Source organism: Dendrobates tinctorius, unplaced genomic scaffold, assembly GCF_039654945.1.
Source record: "Dendrobates tinctorius isolate UK_male_01 unplaced genomic scaffold, ASM3965494v1 ptg000125l, whole genome shotgun sequence".
Taxonomy (NCBI): Eukaryota; Metazoa; Chordata; class Amphibia; order Anura; family Dendrobatidae; genus Dendrobates; species Dendrobates tinctorius.
The window spans coordinates 12,427,116-12,447,323 of NW_027361793.1; the positions used below are offsets into that span (position 1 = coordinate 12,427,116).

Sequence of the window (20,208 nt, forward strand, 5' to 3'; positions counted from 1 at the left end):
CGCTCAATCTGGTGTCTCCCATCCTTAAAAATTTGATAGCTATTTTACTGGTTAGCTGTGAGCAGTCCATTGTCAGTTGTAGACTAGCTTTGCTAGATGTGTGTGCTCAGCTCTGTGTTGCTCACCTTATTGTCAGACCTAGGATTTGCTGTGACTATCTGTGTGAACTATCCCTTCTGCTCTCGACACTCTGACTTCAGGTGTCAGACCCCGGACATGGCCTCCCGCTATCCATTTGTTGTACTCCCTTGTCTTGACATACCCTCCTGTCACTTGACCCCGAACTGTTTCCTAACCATGCCTTTGTCTTACCCCTCTGTACTTCAAGCCCTCCTGGTATCTGACCTCAGACTTCCTGACTACACTGTCTCACAGAATGTCCATGAGTAGTGACTTAGAGTCACGCTTTTCTTATATAACACAATCATATTTTGCTACACTTTACAGATATTATCATCACTGTCCCTATTGGGGCTCACAATCTAAATTCTATATCAGTATGTCTTTGGAGAGAGGGAGGAAACTGAAGTACCTGGAGGAAACCCACACAAACATGGGGAGAGCATACAAACTCTTTGTACATGTTGTCGTTATTGAAATTTGAACCTAGGACCTCAGCGTGGGAAAACAACAGTGCTAACCACCGCCACCATGCTGTTCACACATTGAAATACCCTCAATGCACTTTTCAAATATAGATCATATTGCTATGTAAGAGGTATCTTGTTGTAATCTTCATGCAAACCTATACAGACATAGGACTGAGTCCTGTTATGAATGGGTCACCGAGGAGGATAGCAGGAACAGGCTAAGCCACCAGAAGATCAGAGAGGTTGGTAACTAAGCGGATTGCAGACCCCTGATCCTATCCACACAACTAGCAGTAGCCGTGTGTCATGATCCATGCTGGATCTGGACTGATATAAAGCACAGGTAACCTTTTTTTTCTTAAGCTGTGCTTAAATTTGTTTTTTTTGCCCCCGGTGGCAATTAGGATTATTGCACTGTGGTGTCTTTTGTTCTAAGTTTGCCCCCGGTGGTGGTGACCGTCATTGCACTGTGGTTTCTTAAGTTAAGTGCACATGATTATAATACAGGTGTGATTGCGCTGGCTCTGCTATAAAAGAGTCACAGGTGTTGCAATCAGTGTTGGTGATAGTGTTCATTTCAACCATCCTTGGTGGAGGAAGGAGCTGGAGAGCGTTCCTTGCAGCACTGTCTTAGCCCTGGTGTGGAAGGAGTCATAGGGGATTTCCTTGTAGCTCTGACAGAGCTTGGTGGCAGCAATTCAGGAGGAAAGCTGCATTCTGGTGGTGGACTCTGTTGCCAGGAGCAAGTGCAACAGAGTAAAGCTAAGTGGTGTTTCCCTGTTTGTGTTTTTCCTTAGTGTGTATTAGTACAGTGGTGGCTCCAGTGCCTGCGCCACCCAGCTCCCTAGCAAGGGATAGGTGTATGGTGTGCTAGGGCGACAGGTTCCTGATCGGCGCCCGGTGCGGAACTGGCATATGGAACGTTAGGAGCGTTAGGGACAGACTCAGGGGAGTGCAGGAGGTCTCCACGTCCCTTTTCCCTATCGCAGGGCCCACCGTTGTAACTGTTTCCCCTTTCCTTGTGTCTTGTTGCTTTAGTTACCGGCCTGCGGGCCGTGTCACACAGGATAGTATCACGTACGTCTTGTTGTTTTAGTTACCGGCCTGCAGGTCGCGTCACACAGGACGGGTCATCGTGACACCGTGGAGCGTTCCTACGATGCCCTAGATGCTTCGTCACAGCCGGAGGACTAACTAAGCCTAAAGACAGAAAGATGAAATCTAAACTGCAACGGAGCAGATCCCTAAAGGAATAGACAGCCCCCAAACATATGTTGTCGGTGAGACAAGATGAGACACAAACACAGGCAGAGAACAGACTGAGCAAACGGTGGGGCCCAAGCTGTCTAGACAGGACAGGACAGAAAAGATACTGTCTGCAATCATGCACAAAACCCTGAAAAAGTCCAACACTTCTGATATACAAAAAACCTGAGGTCACACGACCTCACCCCTGCTAGATCAGCACTCTGGTATAAACTGGCAGCAAAGCAAAAAGATACTAACATAACAGGGGACTGAACAAGCTGCAACATATGAAGCAGGGCCCAGCGCTGCCCCCAGCAGGGAGCACGCTGAACCCTAGCAGCAAAACAGAATGCAAAAAAAAAGACACAACCAGATTAGATGCAAAGGATTAGCAAAAGAATCACTTAGCTGAACCATGCAGATCAGGCAGGAGACAAAAGAGCTCCAAATGCACACAGTGGAAATCACCAGCAAGAACAGCCAGCTTAATTATATGCTCCCAGCCAGTAATCCCAGGTTCCCAATTATTTTAAACATGCCTCCTGACAAAACCGAGGACGGTGAAACGCGCGTTGGGGCTCTAGCACATCTCATGTGGCATCCCTGCACTTTACCAGGATCATGACGCAAGGTATTTATTTTTTGATTTATGGTTCCTATCAATTACTTTATGCCTTGCATATACTAGCATAGGATATCTAGATGGTCTAGATGGTCTTGCCTTTAGAACACAGTGATTATTTACACTTAGGCTGGACAATTTTTTGCCTTTAGATTAAACAATTAGCACTGGGTTTTCTTATCATCGGTTTGATTTACCATCAAGACCACTCATGTTTATAATCTTTAATACTACTTTCCTGGCATAGTGCAGTTCTGGCCCATGGGATGTTTTTTCTGTCTGGCATTTCATTTACCAACTTTGATTGTGCCGTTATCTTTTAGTTGCTTCATTTGTTATCTACCGTACTCGAATACCTGTATATTGTCTACTTAATTATATGTGCAATAAAATAAAATTATTATTGATATTCACCTCTCTATTTTTGTGGCTTACTTTTAGCACATGTTCAACCTTATTTGGTATTCTAATATTTGAATAACATCATATATGCTTTAGTCTTTTGGTGTAAAGTCCCAATTATTGTCGTCAGGTGGGGAACTTCCATCCACCTGGCCAGCTCCACTACTCTCAGTAACCACCAGAGGGAGCTTCGGCTCAGAACTTCGAGCAAGGGAATTCACAACAGGTTCCAATGCGAAAATCCTGCTGACAGTGATATTATTTAATTCAGTTCTAAACATTCTACCACACTTATCAAGTGTGTAGTGTTTTAATTTTTTATATTATCCATATAAAAAATCTTGAAATATTTCAATTTATTTTTACCTTCGATCACAGCTGCGAGCTAATGCTGTCATTTCTTCCTCAGACCCTTTGTACTCTCCCTTCCATCATACATTAGAGATACCTCGGACCTTTTGCAGAAACATAAAGGTCTGCATGTGGTGGAACATAATTCATTGATGTGGAGGCTTTATATCCCACATGAGTCTGGTATCCAAGGAATCCTCCACTTTCTTGAGTCATGATCCACAGCATGCAAAAATAATATTGCATTTGTCATGGATCTCCTTAGGTTTACCCTCACCCATAATGTTTTCCTCTTTGAACAAATGTACTTCCACCAGCACAGGGACACCGTGATGTGCCCCATCATTTGCGGACCTGTTCTTGGACTGGTGAGAGAAAACCACTGTGTTTGGGGATGAGCTGAAGTGGTAGTACTCCCATATATGAGTATGGTACATGTTGTTGACATCTTCATTATCTGGTCTGGTACCAAGGAGCAATTCATTGAGTTTGTTACAGATAATGTTAATACAGTAAGTTTGAATTTCATGTCTGAATCAAGCAATAAGGAGCTACTTTTTTGGATGTAGTGATTAAAAAAAGAATACAGTTGAACTGTAGGAACTTGCATCTATCAAAAAACACCCAGCACAAACAGTCTTATAAAGTGGGATAGCCACCACACTGCCTCCCTTAGAAAAGGTATAGCAAAAGGGCAAATCCTCAGATTGAGGAGGAACTGCTCGAATACCCAAGAATTCCAGAGACAAGCGAAAGATATGTATGGCAGATTTAGGGATAATGGTTACCCCCATCATATTCTTGACTAAGCCTGCATATTTGCAGAAAATGAAGGAGAAAAAAAAAGATGTTTCCCAAAACGATATCACCAGGATTATTGGCACCTATGATAGCTTTCATGATCAGGTCTGAAATGTGCCTAGGAGACATTGGGATATCTTGAGGATGGATCCGGACCTGCGGAAGATTGTGGAGGCTTTCTCCATGACCACCTACAGGAAAAGAAGGTCCATTAGAGACTATTTGGTGCATAGTCTTTACCAAGAACCCAGGTTGGTGGGAACATGGATAGATAGAAAGACATGTGGGTTCCTCTGTGATCTAGAAACTCATAAGTTTCTTTTCAGCATGCTATTTGCTGAAAGAGTTAAGCGGCCATGTTATGGACGGGTTTTTAAGTGAGGAACTACTCACCATATCTCCACCTCAAGGGTGTTGCTTGGGAAATAAATGTCCAGCCAGCTTTTTTCCCCTCTGTCTGTGTTGTGTGGAGGGAACGAGGTCTCCATACCGAAACTCCTGTGACAGCTGCCATATGCGTTGTCCCAGAAGTACTCTGTAGGGCTGGCGTATGAACTATTTGCTTTCTTGTGAGATGGACATGCTCTTCTCTCACTCTGGGAGGTTTGAGCATTCCTACATGAACAGTTTCCTGGACAGTGGATTGGCCACCAAGGTCTCCCAATCTGACCCCCTTAGACTTTTATCTTTGGGGTCATCTGAAGGCAACTGTCTATGCTGTGAAGATACGAGATGTGCAGCATCTTAAACAGATACTGGAAGCCTGTACTAGCATTTCTTCTGCGGTGTTGCTATCAGTGTGTCAAGAGTGGGAGAAGAGGGTTCTATTGACAATCCAACACAATGGGCAGCACTTTGAACACATTTTATAAGTGATCATAAACTTGTAAATAACTCATGAAAGAATAAATTTACGTTAAAACCAAGCACACCATTGTTTTTCTTGTGAAATTCTCAATAAATTTGATGTGTCACATGACCATCTTCCCATTGAAAAAAATAAAGTTGGATCCAATATGGCTGACTTCAAAATTGCCACCAAGGTCACCACCCATCTTGAAAAGTTTCCCCCCTCCCATATACTAATGTGCCACAAACAGGAAGTTGATACCACTAACCATTCCCATTTTATTTAGGTGTATCCATATAAATGCCCCACCCTGTATCTACAGTAGCCATAAAAAAAATCATTCCACCCTATCTTTTAATAGGCAAGCATCACACAATAATAAACTCCATACCATCAATCTTGAAGGCCTAACCAATTCACAAAAAGCACTGCAAAAAGGCAAACCAAAAGCTGTTCCTTCTATCCTATCTTTTAACTTCTTTCCAAAAACCCTTCAATACCTGGCCCACCAAAAATTCCTTTGTCACATCCTTTACACTTTCTAATTTAAACAAAATGCCAATATTTGCATCACTGCGGACACCGATTTACCGAACACAAAATCCTGCCCCAAGAAGGGTAATACCAAAAGCAACCTATCTTTATAAAAAGAAATCACGTCTGTTTTAACACCAAAGTCCTCCCATTCCTTCCAAACTTTATGAGAATGACCCCACATAACCTCTGTCACAGTGTACCTGCTTAACTCAAACCCTACACTATTATCATGCTTGACAGCCCATTGGAACATTTTGCTCTCACTTCGTCCACCCATGGTACCAGACCTCGAAATCTGTGGAAACTGTCAGTGCATCAGTCACATCATTGGATAGCCCTGGAATATATCTAGCTACTACATACACATTCCACTCCAAACACCACAAAACCAAACAAGCTACTACTGGAGGAGACTTAGCTAAGAGTGCATTTATCACGTGAACCACCGACAGATTATCGCAATGAAAACACACTTTTTTGCCAGTAAATTCTGACTAACAAAAGCTCAAGAGCCACTACAATTGGAAATATTTCCAATAAGGACAAGTTACTCACTAAGCCTGATGCCTGCCAAGACTCAGGCCAACGGCCGATACACCAGTGCCCCTGAAAGAATACACCAAAACCAACAGAACATGCGGCATCCATGTAAAGCTGCAAATAACCATTGAACACCACCGTATCCATCCACAATGTATAACCATTGCGCTCTTTTAATAAGGAATCCCAAACCTCCAGATAAGCCCTGATTTCCAGATTAATGCGAACAAAGTGGTGCGGGGCTGACTTCCCTGACATGGCCGTTGATAAAAGTCTGGAAAATACCAGGCTCATTGGCATAATTTGGCAAGTGAACTTAAGCTTACCTAGCAAAGCCTGTACTACCTTTAACTTAACTTTCTTGTCCCAGCTCAAAGCTGCTACCACCAGCTGCAGATCAACCAGTTTTTCAACTGAAAGCCTACACTCCATAGCTATACTATCAATCTCGATGCTTAGAAAGCACATCACCTTAGGAAGGCCCTCAGTCTTGTTTTGAGCCAATGGAATATCAAATAATGAAGCTACCTTTTTTAACGTAACTAGTAAAACTCAACAAATCATTGAACCTGAGGGACCAACACAAACTAAATTGTCCAGGTAGTAAATTATTGAGGGAACACCTGACACTTCCATTCAAATTAACTGAAAGCCTTGAAATGCAAACTTGAGTTGGAGAAACCCATGGGTAACCACCAAAAAAAAGAAAATTCTCCATTCCACATACATCCCCAACAGATGAAAACTGCCAGGGTACACTGGGAGCAAACAAAAAGCTGCTTCAATGTCGGATTTTGCCATCAAAGCCCCAGCCTTGTTGTCCTTACCAAATGCAATGCCCTATCAAAAGAGACATATGACACCAATGACAATTCCAGCTAGATGCCATCATTCACCGAATCTCCCGTTGGGTGGGATAAGTGATGGATAAGCCAAAACTTATTGGGTTCTTGCTTAGGAACAACTCTCAAAAGGGAAATCCTTAACTCCGGCCAAGGAGGATCATGGAATGGACCTGCCATGCACCCCAATTCTATTTGCTTACATAGCTTTTTCTTCACTACCTCCAGGTGCTCCCTTGCTGACCTTGTAAGGGGTGTACCGGGACCATGTAATACCCCACACTCTTCCTTACTGTTCTTTGTATTTAATTATTGCTGTTATAATGTACAGTATATACAGGGTGGGCCATTTATATGGATGCACCTAAATAAAATGGGAATGGTTGGTGACCCAGATCGGTGTGCTGAATTTGCAGAATGGACAAAGCAAAAATTGGAACAGGACCCTCAGTTTACACAGAACATTTTGTTCAGTGATGAGGCAAACTTTTTTGGGTGTGCCAGTTACATGGATACACCTAAATAAAATTGGAATGGTGACAGTTTTCTTGCGTAGGGTGTCTTGCATTGAAATCTGCTGCAATTACCTGGGTACTGAGTTCACCAGAGAGCAACATAATTTCAATCCACTCCTCATGTGTTAACCTCTGTGATATGGCTGTAAACAAAGAGAAACTTGTAAATAACACATGAAAGAATAAAGTTATGTTAAAACTAAGCACACCATTGTATTTCTTGAGAAATTCTCACTAAGTTTGATGTGTCACGTGACCCTCTTCTCATTAAAAAATAAAGTTGGATCCAAAATGGCCGACTTCAAAATGGCCGCCATGGTCACCACCCATCTTGAAATGTTTCCCCCTCCCATATACTAATGTGCCACAAACAGGAAGTTAATATCACCAACCATTCCCATTTTATTTAGGTGTATCTATATAAATGGCCCACCATGTATATTGAGTGTAATATATTGTATTAATGCTTTTGTTAGGGAGAGCATAGTGACCATTTTTGGCCACTAGATGGGGGACAAGTGCCCGGAATGATGGCAGTGACCACGCAATGTTTGTTAAGGAAGAAGCCAAGCCATCCACAGCACCAGGCCAGAATAGCAGCAGGCCAGAACAGCAGTGGGCCACAACAGTCTTGGAACAGAAGCTTAAGACAGAAACAGTGGCAGAACGGGGATGCACGTGGCTCCATAATGTGGCAACTTATCGCATGGGCTGATACCCTTAGATCTGGGGTGAAACGGCTGAGGGAACTCCCAGATGCAGTGAGTTTGGACCAGGTCACCACAGGAGACAGTACAGAAGGGCAGGTCACTCACCATGTAGCAGCTGACTTTGGAGGCTGATACTCATGTCTGGAGTGAAACAGACTAGGGGATGTCTAACCGTAACAGCGCTGAACAGGGAGGATGCTGAGGAACCGTACGATACGGTCTGACCCGGGTACATACTGTGTGACAGAGAGAAAAGTGCAGGGTAAGAGGAAGAAATGTGCAATGTGGAACATGTTGTTAATGCTCTGAAGCATATGGATGTGCCGCATAAAGAAAGCAGTAAAGCTGTTCTTTTGAAAGTTGAAATGGACTGTGTCTCTAATCATGCAGAACTGTCAATAGGGAGCCTTCAACAGCACAGAGAGGACCCTGACGGCACAGAAAGTGAAGCCACAGGTATGCAGAGTAATGGACACTATTTTCATGTGATGGGAGGATGGGAGGACAGGGCACAGATACACCGGTGTCTTTGGCCATAGCTACAGCCCTGTAATTCCCTCAACTTCAAATTTCCTGCCCAAAAAATAGGTGCCCCAGGATCAAACGGGATCCTGAATCCTTGTAAGAAACTAAATTTGAGTAAAATAGTATTAGGAGTCAGGTTCCTGTCTCTGCACAGCAGGAATCCCGGGCCTTGCCTTCTGCAGTCTCCCATTCCTCTCCAGCCGCAGAGGAGCCTGCTCAGCCAAGATGTCGCTCCCAGTGTCTTGCTCAGGCTAGTGCTGTCAGGGTGGTTGCTGCTGCGACCTCTGGTTCAGCTTTAGCAATCTGCACTAGCCAGCAGCAAACAGCTCCAGAGTCTAAGTCCTTTTTGCAGCCTACTGAGCATGCCCATGGGATGACCTCCCATTGGAGGTCGGAGGTCACATGCTCAGGTCCTCAAGCAGCTCGGATTGGACCATCAGGAAGGTCCCGGAAGGACGCTGCTATAAAAGGTTCGCATGGCCGCTCGGCCATGCGCTAGTATAGACTCATTTGCTTATGGTGTGTATGATGATGGATGCATGTATCTCGTGACTGACTCATTTCAAACCCCTACCCTTGGTTGTGTCTGTTGTTAGGGTCTTGTGGTTAGAGTCAGCGCCTGTCAGTGGCTAGGCTATAAGCCATAGTGCTTCCAGGTCTGGACCTCACTTATCGTCATATTGTGCCATCCAGCACAAGGCACATAAGTACCACATCTACTGCAGCGTATGTCAGCATCGTGTGCACTTCTGTAGTGTTAAAGTATGCTTTCCAGTTCTAAGTCTTGACTGGTTAGTGGCGTCTGCCAGTGTGGCACTGTATGCACTTTAGTGCGGTATTTCCTACCTTGTCCTCCCTGGCACCGCAGCTGTGGTGCCGAGTGCTGGTGAGTCTAGAGGGACTCCGACCCTGTGTCTTGGTGCAGAGTCCTGTGACTTTACACCAGCGCTCACTTCTCCGAGCTCTGTGAGCTTAACAGGTTTCGACATTTACCATATATACCCAAGTATAAGCCGACCCGAGTATAGGCCGACCCCCCTAATTTTGCCACAAAAAAGTGGGAAAACTTGTTGACTCTAGTATAAGCCTAGGGTGGAAAATGCAGCAGCTACTGGTAAATTTAAAAAATAAAAATAGATACCAATAAAGTTAAAATTAATTGAGAAATCAGTAGGATAAATGTTTTTGAATAGCCATATTGAATCAGGAGCCCCATATAATGTTCCATATAGTTCATGATGGGCCCCATAAGATGCTCCATACAAAATACACTCCATATCATGCTGCACAAAGGTTAATAATGGTCTCATAAGATGCTCCCTAGAATAATATGACCCATATGCTGCTCCATAAAGGTTATGGCCCCATAAAATGCTCCATAGATTATGCCCCCATAAGATGATCCATAGATTATGCCCCCATATGCTGCTCCATGGATTATGCCCCCATATGCTGCTCCGTTTTTTATTCCCCCATATGCTGCCCCCATAAGATGCTCCATACATTATACCCCCATATGCTTCTCCATAGATTATGCCCCCATATGCTGCTCCATATATTATGCCCCCATATGCTACTCCATAGATCAGGGGTGGGGAATCTTTTTTCTGCCAAGGGCCATTTGGAATTTTATAATATCGTTCGGGGGCCGTATAAAATCTACTATATAATTGTCTAATTCTGTCTGTCTGTAATGGAAATCCTGCCTTGCTGATTGGTCACGGCAGTTAGGCTGTGACCAATCAGCGACAGTTGCTTAGTCGTTGCGGCAACACGGCTGCATTACTTATTGTACAGGCACATTACAGCCGTTAAAGGCATCACTGCTGCGTCGCTCATTACACAGGCACAGTCCTGTACATATTCTGGAGTACAATGCATTAGGTAACAGCAGAAAGGTGACTGCAGCTCTGGGTGTAACTGAAGTGCAATACATTAGGTAACAGCAGAAAAGTGACTGCAGCTCTGGGTGTAACTGGAGTACAATACATTAGGTAGGATCTGAACAGTGACTGCAGCTCTGGCTGTAACAGGAGTATAATACATTAGGTAAGAACAGAATGGTGACTGCAGCTCTGGGTGTAACTGGACTACAATACATTAGGTAAAAGCAGAACAGTGACTGCAGCTCTGGGAGTAACTGGAGTACAATACATTAGATAACAGCAGAACAGTGACAGCAGCTCTGGGTGTAACTGGAGTACAATACATTAGGTAACAGCAGAACAGTGACTGCAGCTCTGGCTGTAACAGGAGTATAATACATTAGGTAAGAGCAGAATGGTGACTTCAGCTCTGGGTGTAACTGGACTACAATACATTAGGCAAAAGCAGAACAGTGACTGCAGCTCTGGGAGTAACTGGAGTACAATACATTAGATAACAGCAGAACAGTGACAGCAGCTCTGGGTGTAACTGGAGTACAATATATTAGGTAACAGCAGAACAGTGACTGCAGCTCTGGCTGTAACTGGAGTACAATACATTAGGTAACAGTAGAACAGTGACAGCAGCTCCGGGTGTAACATGAGTATAATACACTAGATGGTGGCCCAATTCTATTGCATCGGGTAGTTTAGAGTCTCTGTTAAAGTAAAAAATAGTTATATACTCACCTTCCGACGGCCCCCGGACTCTGTCCCACCTCTCACCACGCTCCCGGCATCTTCCGGTCCTAGTAATGATTAGCGAGAAGGGCCGAAGATGACGTCACTCTTGCGAGAGCGCGACGTCATCAGCAGTGTTTCGCACAAAGCATTACTAGGACCGGAAGATGCCGGGAGCGTGGTGAGAGGAGGGACAGAGTCCGGGGGCCGTCGGAAGGTGAGTATATCACTATTTTTTATTTTAACAGAGACTCTAGAATACCCGATGAGATAGAATCGGGTCACCATCTAGTTATTAATAATGATGAGCGAGTATACTCATTGCCCGGGTTTTCCCGAGCATGCTCGGGTGTCCTCCGAGTATTTTGGCGTGCTCGGAGATATAGTTTATGTCGACACATTTGCATGATTTGGGTGTTATATGGAGTCTGTGGTATACAGGACATGGGGGTACATGGGGCCTGAGGTATACAGCACATGGGGAGTACATGTGGCCTGAGGTACCGTGATTACCCTGCACACTGCAGCCGTCTCCCCAGTGTAGCCATCTCTCCAGTGCAGCCGTTTCACCCTCACTACACCGCTAATCATCATACCCAGCTCTGCTACTCTGCTCCTATCACCCACACTACACCATTATCCTTCTAACCCAGCTCTGCTACTCCGCTCCTATCACCCTCACTACACCGCTAATCATCATATCCAGCTCTGCTACTCCGCTCCTATCACCCACACTACAGCACTATCCATCATACCCAGCTCTGCTACTCCGCTCCTATCACCCACACTACAGCACTATCCATCATACCCAGCTCTGCTACTCCGCTCCTATCACCCACACTACAGCACTATCCATCATACCCAGCTCTGCTACTCCGCTCCTATCACCCACACTACAGCACTATCCATCATACCCAGCTCAGCTACTCTGCTCCTATCACCCACACTACAGCACTATCCATCATACCCAGCTCAGCTACTCTGCTCCTATCACCCACACTACAGCACTATCTATCATACACAGCTTTGCTACTCCCCTCATATCACCCTCATTACACCACTATCCATCATACACAGCTCTGCTACTCTGCTCCTATCACCCACCTACAGCACTATCCATCATACCCAGCTCTGCTACTCTGATCCTATCACCCACACTACAGCACTATCCATCATACAAGCCCACCTCCCGCACACCCACCTGCCCTGCCTGCCACACCACCTACCTCTTCTTAGCGATGGAAGGAGCTGCTGGGGCCGGCCTACAGGTATCTGGAGAGGACCTCAGCCTGCACTGAGAACAAGCAGACACCGGGGAACCCTCGGCTGCCTCAATGCTTCCGTGTTGTGCAGAGGAGGGGGGCCGAGGGAGAGGTCATAGCGAGGGCACTCTGTGGCTTCCCATCAGGCAGCACGAAGGCCTTTATTAAGCAACCTGCCAGGGGATGAGGCGGGGCGGATCATCACGTGGGACCCCTGCAGCAGCCGGAAGACTGAGGTGGGGGTGGCACAATACCGCACGCACCTCATAAAGGGCCCGCAGCCAAAAAATGGAGAAAGTGGCTGCGGGCCGATCAAGATGATATGGCGGGCCGTATATGGCCCGCGGGCCGGACGTTCCCCACCCCTGCCATAGATTATACCCCCATATATTATGCCCCCATATGCTGCCCCATAAGATACTCCATAGATTATGCCCCCAAATGCTGCTCCATAGATTATGCCCCCATATGCTGCTCCATAGATTAGGCCCCCATATGCTGCCCCCATAAGATGCTCCATAGATTATGCCCCCATATGCTGCCCCATAAGATGCTCCATACATTATACCCCCATATGCTGCTCCATAGATTATGCCCCCATATGCTGCTCCATAGATTATGCCCCCATATGCTGCTCCATAGATAATGTCCCCATATTCTGCTCCATAGACTATGCCCCCATATATTATGCACCCATATGCTGCTCCATAGATTATGCTCCCATATGCTGCTCCATATATTATGCCCCCATATGCTGCTCCATACATTATACCCCCATATGCTGCTCCATAGATTATGCCCCCATATGCTGCTCCATAGATTATACCCCCATATGCTGCTCCATAGATTATGCCCCCATATGGTGCTCCATAGATTATGCCCCCATAAGATGCTCCATAGATTATGCCCCCATAAGATGCTCCATATATCATGCCCCAGTATGCTGCCCCATAAGATGCTCCATACATTATGCCCCCATATGCTGCTGCTGCTGCAAATAAATATAAAAAATGACATACTCACCTCTCCGTCGCTGGGTGTCAGGTGCCGGTGTCGCTGCTGGCTCAGGACTCAGCACTTGAGACATTCACCTGTCCTGCATCCATCACTGCTGTTCACCGCTATCTGCCACGTCATCTGTCAGTGACGTTCAGGCAGCAGAGGGCACGGCATGCACTAACCACATCACCGTGCCCTTTGCTGTCTGAATGTCACTGACAGAGGACATATCAGACAGCAGCAAGCAGCAATGGAGCAGGGACAGGTGAATATAGCCTATACGTAACACGTCCTGGCGCGGTCTCTGCAGCTCCGTTCTCCCACTGTCTCCCTTCCTGCCTTCAGCGGTCACGTGGTACCGCTCATTAAACTCATGAATATGCACATATTCATGAGTTTAATGAGCGGTACGATGTGACTGCTCAAGGAAGGAAGGGAGACCATGGGACAAGCAGGGGGGCTGCAGAGACCATGCCAGGAGGGGTAAGTATGACCTGACACCCCCGCTCCCCCTCCGACCCCCTGGCATAAATGACTCGAATATAAGCCGAGATGGGGACTTTCAGCCCAAAAAAATGGGCTGAAAATCTCTGCTTATATTCGAGTATTTACGGTATATTCAGCGGTAGTGCGGCTCTGTGAGGCACCAGAGTCCGCCTCCTACACACCGCCATATAGTGTCTGCCATTACCAAGCAGCAGTTAACATCTCTGCACGGTGGACCTCGGGCTGCGAACGCACCTAAATACCTTCTATATTATTTGGTGCGTTCCGCCAGCCCTTAACAAACAGGAGCCTCATAAACCGGGTATCTACTTAAAAAATGGAAACATTGCCACGACCCTTTCTGAGGTCCTCCCTTTTTCCAGCACCCTCCACTGAATTTCCCTTTGATTGCTTAAAGCACTTGGCGAGTCCTTGACTGCCGGAACACACGTTTAAACTTAAATGCTGCCCCAAATTTGCACTGTCCCTCGATAAACTGCCAACAGTAACCTTTCTTTTGGGTCGCTGAGGATCCACTCGCGGAGCTAGAACCCACAGCACCTCCCTGAAAGGGCTGATACACGGAAGCTGCAATCAAACACATCCATAAGGAAAGATCCTTATGATCTCACCGCATACTAGGCCTCATGAACTTTTTCTGCCTAAACTGCTCATTGTACCTCAGCCACACTAAGCCCCCACAAACCCTATCGCATCCGTATATCCAAAAACAGCTGACCAGGGCTCTGGGTCCTTCTCATCAATTATGCTTTCCAAGATTGCGAACGCCTGCAGTCAATTCGCAAATGTCCTCGGAATTAATCGATACCTATGCTTCTCTTCAGCATCCTTTTGTTTTTTGAATCACTAGGCTTAACCTTATCCAAATTTAATTTTTCTAGCGGAAGAGTATATTTCTACATACTCCTCTTTCCAGAACTTATCCCTAACATCCTTCTTCAAGGGCACCACCAATGGGCCGTTAAAAGGGTACATACATCTCGCTCCTGAACCTATAGTTCAAGCACACCAACTTATCCTCCTCCTCTTTCTCCCTGACACATTTTTTGAGACTACACCCAAAGCACCACTCTGTTGCTCACCCACCACAGTGTCCTGCATAACTACTTCAGCCTATCTGACTCCCAACCTGGAACCTGCAGTGGCGACCCATGCACCCACCGGAAACCACGGATCACTAACTACAGCCCACTGTCATGCTAACCTCTGTAACACCCCCAATAACTGATCTCATAAATCAGGCCCACCGAAATTCAACCCTTGACTATCTCTAGTGACTACCCCAACATTATTAACCCACAACTCATAACCAAAATCACTCACAACAGGTAAATTTGCAACAGCTGATGTCTCCTCACCAGGCTGCCTCTGAGAAATTCTCGGACCAGCTGTGAAATCTCCTAATGGAGCTTGTTCATATGCTGATACTCCTGGGGAAATCTTGCCTTCCAATCCACTGGACTCAGAGCTCCCCACAAAGTCAGCAGGCCTTGATAAGGCCACAGGAGGAACCACCCGACGTCGTCCATGCTCCACTTCCATGGACATCCTTCTTTAATCATATTCTTCCACAAGCTGTTTTCCTCTTCTGACCAGTTGACTAATGAAGGGCCCTGTGGGACTGGTTGGATTCCCGGACCCCAGCTGGATCCAGGAACCCAGCAGGCTGCAACCCTCCCTGCCAATTGCAGGGAAGATCCTCCTGAACTCTCCACCTCTGGTTTTGACCTTTGACTATCACCTCCCTAGTGGTCACTGCTACCAGGGAATGGAGTTTAACAGGCCACACCCCAGAGGAGGGCTGCTACCCCCCTTGCTGCCTGCAAGGGGGCTCACTGATGCTCACCCAACGCTGGGTTCGACCCCCAGCCGGCTCATCACCGGGAGTAACCGCCATGCTGGGCTGGTACATAGCGGGCCGCGACCTGGAAGTAGACCATAGCTCAGGAACGCCCACTTCCAGTAGGCCACGGCTCCAATGAGGATTCATCCTGGTGACCAGAGAAGGAGTCGCTGACTCACGTTGCCCCAGAGGGTCCCCGAGGGGTCTCCTGTAGCGTCTCCTGCTCTGTCTCTCACTTTTCAGTGAGTAACACTCTGGTGGCCGGGACAACAGAGCGCGCTGCGGGCACAGGTGGCCATGTCTCCACAGCAGGTGGGGAAGTACAGGTCACCTGAAGCTGCTCCTGCATCATCCTGGGACTGTGTATCGCAGTGGCAGCCCTCACCAAATTCATCAAGGCAGCAAGATCCATGATTGCTCCTCATCCTATTGTCCTGGATCTGCAGTGGCTGTGTCCCATTCAACCCCTTTTATCCACTCTTAACTCTGCCCTCAAACCCTCCCCTCCAGTCAAAACCCCCCACATGTAACCCTGCTATTCATTTCAAATTCTTTAACCCATTACTCCACACCTTATGTATTGTTATGCAATCTGTACACCCTATGGGGTTCCCTTGCCTTTCTATTCATCTTGTGTGCTCTTCTAAGTTATTTTAAGAAATAAAAAAATAGTTTCTGAACTCACAATGTAAAGGCAGAATATCAAGAGAATTCCATTTTAGGAAAAAAAGTTTCTGCACTCTCAATGTAAAGGCAGAATATCAAGAGAATTCCATCCAACCTATAGGTGATTTGCATAGCTTGTCCCATTGTCTAGGACATATTGTAGTCAATAGCCCCTACTAGAGTTGAGCGAAACGGGTCGAAAAATTTCAAAAGTCGCCGACTTTTGGCAAAGTCGGGTTTCATGAAACGAAACCCGACCCTAGGATGAGGTCGGCCACGAGGTCGGCGACTTACGCGCCAAAGTCGCGTTTCAAAAGTTTGTTTTGCGCTCTTTTTCAGCCAATCAGGATCCACGGACACTGTGGGCAACGTGATGACATAGGCAGGGGTCACCACCATCTTTCAGAAGGGCATGCAAGTGATTGGCTTGCTTTGGTGGGCGTCACAGGGGGTATAAAAGGGCGTGCACGCCGACCGCCATCTTACTTCTGCCGATCTCAGTATAGGGAGAGGTTGCTGCTGATTCTGTAGGGAGAGCGTTAGGCAGGGAAGAAGACAAAAAAACTGCTTCTGCTGCTAGCGATTTGGCCTGCACAACACACCAGTCACTGTGTGTGCAGTGCAAGGGGAGGCTATATAGTGGTGTATCAGTGGTGTTGGTTGTTGGGCTGCCTTCTAAGGCTTCCTGACATTCCTGCATTGCTGTTTACCCACTGCTCCGCAAACTGCTTTTTTAAAAGCAATCCCAATTTTTTTTTTTTTGTCCTGCTGAGAAGAAAAAAAAACTGCTTCTGCTGCTAGCGATTTGGCCTGTACAACACACCAGTCACTGTGTGTGCAGTGCAAGGGGAGGCTATATAGTGGTGTATCAGTGGTGTTGGTTGTTGGGCTGCCTTCTAAGGCTTCCTGACATTCCTGCATTGCTGTTTACCCACTGCTCCGCAAACTGCTTTTTTAAAAGCAATCCCAATTTTTTTTTTTGTCCTGCTGAGAAGAAAAAAAAACTGCTTCTGCTGCTAGCGATTTGGCCTGCACAACACACCAGTCACTGTGTGTGCAGTGCAAGGGGAGGCTATATTGTGGTGTATCAGTGGTGTTGGTTGTTGGGCTGCCTTTTAAGGCTTCCTGACAGGCTGGCATTGCTGTTTACCCACTGCTCTGCAAACTGCTTTTTTAAAAGCAATCCAATCTCCCTTATCCTCTAGTCACTTTTGTCACAGCTGTGCCATCGAGCCTGTGACATAGCGCTCAGATATCAGTGGGCCTCACACAATCCAAAAGTGTCCAGTGTCCACAAGTGTCTGCAGAAATTCAAAATCTCACTTATCCTCTCGTCACTTTTGTCACAGCTGTGCCATCGAGCCTGTGACATAGCGCTCAGATATCAGTGGCCCTCACACAATCCAAAAGAGTCCAGTGTGCACAAGTGTCTGCAGAAATTCAAAATCTCCCTTATCCTCTAGTCACTTTGGTCACAGCTGTGCCATCGAGCCTGTCACATAGCGCTCAGATATTCATTGGGCCTCACACAATCCAAAAGTGTCCAGTGTCAACAAGTGTGTGCAGAAATTCAAAATCTCCCTTATCCTCTAGTCACTTTGGTCACAGCTGTGCCATCGAGCCTGTCACAAAGCGCTCAGCTATTCATTGGGTCTCACACAATCCAAAAGTGTCCAGTGTCCACAAGTGTGTGCAGAAATTCAAAATCTCCCTTATCCTCTCGTCACTTTTGTCACAGCTGTGCCATCGAGCCTGTGACATAGCGCTCAGATATCAGTGGGCCTCACACAATCCAAAAGTGTCCAGTGTCCACAAGTGTCTGCAGAAATTCAAAATCTCCCTTATCCTCTAGTCACTTTGGTCACAGCTGTGCCATCGAGCCTGTCACATAGCGCTCAGATATTCATTGGGCCTCACACAATCCAAAAGTGTCCAGTGTCCACAAGTGTGTGCAGAAATTCAAAATCTCCCTTATCCTCTAGTCACTTTGGTCACAGCTGTGCCATCGAGCCTGTCACATAGCGCTCAGATATTCATTGGGTCTCACACAATCCAAAAGTGTCCAGTGTCCACAAGTGTGTGCAGAAATTCAAAATCTCCCTTATCCTCTCGTCACTTTTGTCACAGCTGTGCCATCGAGCCTGTGACATAGCGCTCAGATATCAGTGGCCCTCACACAATCCAAAAGTGTCCAGTGTCCACAAGTGTCTGCAGAAATTCAAAATCTCCCTTATCCTCTCGTCGCTTTTGTCACAGCTGTGCCATCGAGCCTATGACATAGCGCTCAGATATCAGTGGGCCTCACACAATCCAAAAGTGTCCAGTGTCCACAAGTGTGTGCAGAAATTCAAAATCTCCCCTGTCCTATAGACACCTTGTACCTTGTTTTACATTACTATATAGTTGGTTGGATTTTGTCTACATTTCTACCAAAAATGAGGAAGGCTGGTGGAAGAGGCCGTGGAATTGGGCGGGGGTTGGCAGCTGGTAATGATGGTGTTGGTGGTGGATCTGATGGTACTGGCAAGAACCCAATACCAATGAGTATGGTGGAAGATGATACTGACAGAGTGCCAAGAAGAAATAATATACTGTATACAGCAACACGTGAGGATAGATAAAAACACCTTTATTAATATATAAATGGGTGTACACTTAAATAAAATAAAAAATAATAAAAAGGCATCCCAAATAAATGCGTAATATTGGATTATGATATCCTACAACATAGGGTAAAATGTATACCCATAAGGCAAGGCTCGAAAGGAATATGAAAAAAGAAAATTAAAATAAATATTAATGGAACCTTAATAAATCCCCCAAAAGGAATTGTGTATACAGTGCACCATATAATAATGAATATCCAAAAATTGTGTAAACACAGTATACAAAAAATAATAAATAAAGAATAATAATAACAACAACAGCTGTGCAAATAATGTGTAAAATGAACCGTGCAATAAAAAAAAAAAAAAAAAAAAATAGTGCAGTGAACAAAAAAAGACACTACGAGAGTGTCACACAATGTGAGAGGGGAAAGAAGTAATGGGAGCGGAAAATAAAATAATACCTAATGAGCCGGAGAATGATGCCTGGGGATGCCTGTGAACGCGCCCCGACGCGCGTTTCGGAATAAAACTTCCTTCGTCAGGGGGTAGGTACAAGGCCGGTCAGTACCTCCTTATATGCTGGACTAATTAGCGGGCAGGACACATGACGGCGCATGCGCCGCCGCCGCGACCCGGAAGACGCATCGCGCGCGGTGTCACATGACCAAACACCGCCAGGTGAACCCGGCGCATGTGGTCATGGGAAGACGCCGTCGCCATGCGAACGACCAGCGCCGAGGCGGCACACGCGCACCAGTGCCTGTCCATGAAAATAAGGGATATGTAAGTGCAGCAATAGCTATATAACAGTTCACAGCATATTGCGTTACTGCAATAAAATGAAACTAATGAGGACAAGATATATATATATATATAAATAAGAGTAATAAAATCAATATGGTGAAACAAATAACAATAAGATATGTACATATGTTAATATGTGAATAAGATAATGCACGGTCACATGAAAAACAATGTGTGTGAAAAAATGAAAAATAAAAAATAATGAATGAAGAAAATTATTGATAAATGATACATATAAATGATAATAAAAAATGACAAAAAATAAATAAAAATAAAAAATAATAAATAAAGAATAAAAAATAATAAAAAGAGAAAAATGTGAAAGAAATAATAAGGTGAATAACAATACAGCATACCGCAAAATTTATGAATGCTTATG

The 20,208-nt window shown here is 45.6% G+C and overlaps 1 long non-coding RNA gene across 1 annotated transcript in view; it reads right to left on the minus strand.

Moving 5' to 3' along the window:
* The window catches only part of LOC141046988 (uncharacterized), a 65,569-nt gene extending 52,895 nt beyond the window's left edge, over positions 1–12,674 (minus strand). The window contains exon 1 of the long non-coding RNA XR_012219712.1: positions 12,366–12,674. This is a non-coding gene — a long non-coding RNA (uncharacterized lncRNA). The remainder of the gene's footprint in view (positions 1–12,365) is intronic.
* Positions 12,675–20,208: the final 7,534 nt, after the last annotated feature.